General features: G+C 43.2%; 1 protein-coding gene across 1 annotated transcript in view; it reads left to right on the plus strand.

Annotated features, from left to right (window-relative positions):
• The window catches only part of LOC119578625, a 66,905-nt gene that overhangs the window by 806 nt on the left and 61,099 nt on the right, over positions 1–5,000 (plus strand). The gene's annotated exons all lie outside the window — the stretch shown is intronic.

The following is a 5,000-nucleotide window of genomic DNA, read 5'->3' on the forward strand; positions in this document are numbered from 1 at the left end:
ACAGTTTGACCTTTTATAATATATAACGAATGAAGTGACTTTGGTTGTTGTTAATCTCCAGTGCATTAATTCATATACATTTATTTATATTATTATTATTATTATTATTATTACGTTTGTGTTTGTTTTCTGTTTTGTTTTAAATGTATTTTCGGGGCATAGCGGGGAGGGAGAAAGAAGGAAAGAGAAAATGTGAGTAAATGAGAGAGTTAGTATTCAGGCAGACGGAAAGAAAGTGGATACAGAGAAGGAGAATGAAAGCGAGAGTGAAAGCAAGAATAGAAAGGAGGGGAATGGGGAAGGAGGTGTGGGACGAAATAAAGGAAATAGGGGAGAAGAGATTGCTTTAGAGGGATAATAAAGATTAGAATCATAGAAAGGAGAGAAGAGAGATGAAAAAAAAGTGAGAGTGAATGATGAGAGAGAGAGCGAGAGAGAGTAACTGCACAAAAAAATAATAATAAGCGACTGAGGAAGAAAAATAAATTTGTTTTTGCTTTATTTCATCATAACTTTTATTCACTCAAATATATGACGTAAAACTGAGTCATCAATGAGCTGACTGACCCCCAAACAGTCCCGTTATAAAGCTCACGTTACCAGCACGTACAAGGTTTTACATTGCAGTATATATGTGTAGGCTTATCTATTTACTGCTATGTAGGCCTATATTTTTAGCGTTGTGTAGGCCTATATATTTACAGTGTGTTGTGTAGCCCTATATATTAACAGTATTGTGTTGGCCTATATACTTAGTGTGTTGTGTACGCCTATATATTTACTGTGTTGTGTAGGCCTATGTGTTTAATGCGTTGTGTAGGCTCATATGTTTAGTGTGTCGTACAGGTTTATGTATTTACATCGTTGTGTAGGCCTATATATTTACATTGTGTTGTGTATACCTATATATTTACAACATGCATATAGGCTAATAATTCTCAATTACCATAAATAAGTTAACACAAAAACAGGAGAACAATAATGTATATTAATACTTGTTCGTCGAGAGAGAGAGAGAGAGAGAGAGAGAGAGAGAGAGAGAGAGAGAGAGAGAGAGAGAGAGAGAGAGAGAGAGAGAGAGACAGAGAGAGAAAGATAAAGACATAGTAATGAAAAAGAAAGAGATAAGTACATAATATGACACAAAAAGACAAAATGACATAAAATTGACCTTGGTCTCTGGGAATACATTTGCGAAAAGTGTATCTCCTGTTTGTCCATAAATATACTGACCTCATTGTTGTTTATTAATTCACGACTATCGCATTGTTTTGCCGTCCATCCACTCGTTTCTGAGGTCTTTGTTGAGTTTTTAAGAAACATCCTTGTACCTAATGATGTGAACTTGAAGATTTGTTGTTGTAGGGTTGTGTTTGTAAAGTAAGAGAATTTTTTAAAAAGGTAGTTTGTCTCTCTCTATCTCTATATCTACCTATCCCTTTGACTTTGACTCTGTCTCTCTCTCTCTCTCTCTCTCTCTCTCTCTCTCTCTCTCTCTCTCTCTCTCTCTCTCTGCCTCTCTCTCTCTCTGTCTCTGCCTCTCTCTCTCTCTCTGCCTTTCTCTCTCTCTCTCTCCTCTCTCTCTCTCTCTCTCTCTCTCTGTCTCCTCTCTCTCTCTGTCTCCTCTCTCTCTCTGTCTCTCTCTCTCTCTCTCTCTCTCTCTCTCTCTCTCTCTCTCTCTTTCCACTGGCTACGATTTACAGCATCACATTAATGGTGCGTTGCCATGGAGACGCAGATATTAATCTTCCCGAGTGTCCATCCCGTTTTCCATTGTTTACAAGTTTTGTTAACACCGGGATCGATGTGCTTCTCAAGTTCCATTCTATTGTTATAAAATCAGGAAAATCTTTCTAATGTCACGGTTGTGTATGCTGCCTCCGATCCGTGGTATTTGCGAGGTACCTTGCCACCTGATGTTATGGTTGTTTGTGGTCCCTCCTTTTCGTGGCATGAGCGGGGCACTGTGCCACGTCACGTATGGGGGCACTGTCGTCCGTGCTTAAAGGACTGTTGGGGATTGTATCGTGGAGGTTGTTTTTGTACTGCAGGTTGGGAGATGTGAGCATACAATGTAATGTAGTGTGGGTTTGTTGCTTTATGTGGCTGTGTGTCGATGTGTGTGTGTGTGTGTGTGAGAGAGAGAGAGGGGGGAGGGAGGAGAGAGAGAGAGAGAGAGAGAGAGAGAGAGAGAGAGAGAGAGAGAGAGAGAGAGAGAGAGAGAGAGAGAAAGTGTGTGTGTGTGTATGCGTGTGCCCGCGTGCGCGCGCGCATTCATGTGCTTTTGTATTTGCGAGTGAGTGATTACGAAATTCAACGAGAGAAAGGCGATTGCGAAAGATAAACAAAAATGAAAACAGTATATGACGAGAGCCAGGTAGATGCAAAGTATATCGAATATATTATGAGAAGGAGAGCTTGCATATGCATATGTATTTTGTACGTACACGTCATCCTCTTCCTAACGTGCTCGAGAGGCCAACCCTTTTTGCGCCTCGGGAATTTCCCTCGCGAACGTCAGCGAGCCACTTCCCTCGCCCTCCTCGTTCGTGCTTCATTATCCGCTTCCTCTTCCTCCTACTCATTCTCCTCTTTCCCATTCTTCTAATTTTTCTAATTCTCCTCCTCGTTCTCATTCTCGTTTTCTCTTTCTTTTGACTGCTCCTCCTTCTTCTTCTCGCTTCTTCCTCTTCCTCATTCTCCTTCTTCTCCTTCTTCTGAGTCTCCTCCTCCTTATTATCATCCTTCTCCGCCTGTTTTTTTTTAATTCTCCTGCCTCTTTTGCTCCTCCTTATTCTCCTTCCCTTCCCTCTCCTTGCCTTCATCCTCCTCCTTCTCTTGCTCCTCCTCTGTCTCCTTCTTCCTCCTCTTACTCTCCCTCCTCTTCTCCCATTTCCCGGGACCCCAAATTCTCTTCCTCCTTCCCCCTCTTCCTCCTCTTCCCCCCTTATCCCTCCCCTCCCCTCTCCTCATCCCTCTCCTCTTCCCTCCCTCTCTTTCCCTTCCCTTTCTTCTTTCCCTCCTCCTTCCCTCTCCCTCCTCCCCCCCTCCCCCCCCTATCACCCTTGTCCCGTTACCAGCCGGACGTCCTTCAGTCTGGCGACCAGCCGGGGGTCGGGTTAGCCTGGGAAGGGAAGAGGGGGGTGGGGGTGGGGGGGGAGAAGCAGGGTGGTGGGGGGATGAGGGAGGGAAGGGGGTGGGGGGAGGGGAAGAAGCAGGGTGGTGGGGGAATGAGGGAGGGGGTGTAGGGGGAGTGAAGGGGGGTGGGGGAATAGGAGGAAGTAAGGGGGAGGGTGGTGGGGTAGGGGATGGTCTGTTGTGGTCTTAGGAGTGTTTGCGCGAAGGTGTTTCTGGTGTCTGCTTCATTTTGTGTTGGGGACGACCGGTGTAATTTGTGCGTGCGTGCGTGCGTGTGTGTGTGTGTGTGTGTGTGTGTGTGTGTGTGTGTGTGTGTGTGTGTGTGTGTGTCTGTGTGTGTGTGTGTGATAGAGCATAATATGATATTATGTATATGATATGATATTTGATATATTATGTAGTATGATCTACCGCCATGCAGTATTCCATGACCTTATTAAAGTCTATAGTTTACACACTCTCTGACATGTAACATAAATATACATTACACACAAACATACACACGAACTCACTAACTCATGTTTTTATTAATTCTCTCACAAAATCACTCACTCAGTTCTCAGTTATCTCACAGACCCATCCATCCAGAATGATCATTCACTCACTAATACCTCTAAAATACCTAAACCCAGGATGTAAACATTGTGAACTGTGAGATTAGGGCGTAGCTGCCTCGCACGCACCTGCCGTATATTAATGAAAGCCGTTGAGTGTGGCGGACTCACGTTGTGTGTGTGTGTGTGTGTGTGTGTGTGTGTGTGTGTGTGTGTGTGTGTGTGTGTGTGTGAAATTGTTTGAGTGTTTGTATGTTTTTGCATGTGATTATTTAAGTATGTGTGCGTGTTTGCATGTTGTCTGAGTGCGTGTGTACGTGCATACGTGTGATTTTTAATATTAATTGCCGCAGACATGAATACACAAATCACAGATTATACCTCATTTACCCCCTCCCCCCCAAAAAAAGTAATAATAATAATAAATAAATAAATAATAAAACGAAATAGAATTAAATAAATCACTCTATATAGCGTTCAAGACCCCGTATTCCCAGGGAGGAGAAAGTGAGTCACAGGACCGTTTATTGTCCTTTGTTAAGGTACTGCCATTAGGGAAAACGAGGGTGTGGATGATGGGAAGGAGAGGGAGAGGGAAAGAATGGGGGAGAAGGGGAAGAGAGAAAAGGAGAGGGAGAATGGGAAGAGAAGAAGAGGGAGGGAAGGAAGAAAAGGACAAGAAGAGAATGAGGGAGTGGGAGAAGGGAAAGAGAAAAGGGGGAGAGGGAGAGGAGGGTAGGAGAAAGGAAAGAGTGGGGGAGAAGGGGACGAAAGAGCAGGGGAGGGAGAAGGGAAGGAGAAGAAGAGGAAAGGAGAAAATAATAGAACAAGAGACTGTGGGAGTGGGAAAGGGAAGAGAGAGAAGAGAGGGAAAAGGAAAGAGTGAAAAAGTGGTAGAAGGGAAAAAGAAGGAGAGAGAGAGAGAGAGAGAGAAAGAAAAGGAGGAAAACGAGAGAGAGTGAGGGAGTAGGAGAAGGGAAAGCGGCAGAAACCGAGGACGGGGAGAGGAGGAAGAAAACGAGAGGAGTAAGGCGAAAGAAGAAAGAGGAAGAAGATGGAAAGAGAAGAATAATTGCAAGTACGTGTGTGTGTGTGTGTATGTGTGTGTGTGTGTGTGTGTGTGTGTGTGTGTGTGTGTGTGTGCATGTGAATTGTTTGTATACATATATATGTAAGTACCCTATATACATATCTAAAATTATAGATCTATACGCGCACACACACACACACACACACATATATGTATATACATATATATATATATATATATATATATATATATATATATATATATATATATATATATTA

Source organism: Penaeus monodon, chromosome 11 (assembly GCF_015228065.2).
Source record: "Penaeus monodon isolate SGIC_2016 chromosome 11, NSTDA_Pmon_1, whole genome shotgun sequence".
Lineage (NCBI taxonomy): Eukaryota > Metazoa > Arthropoda > Malacostraca > Decapoda > Penaeidae > Penaeus > Penaeus monodon.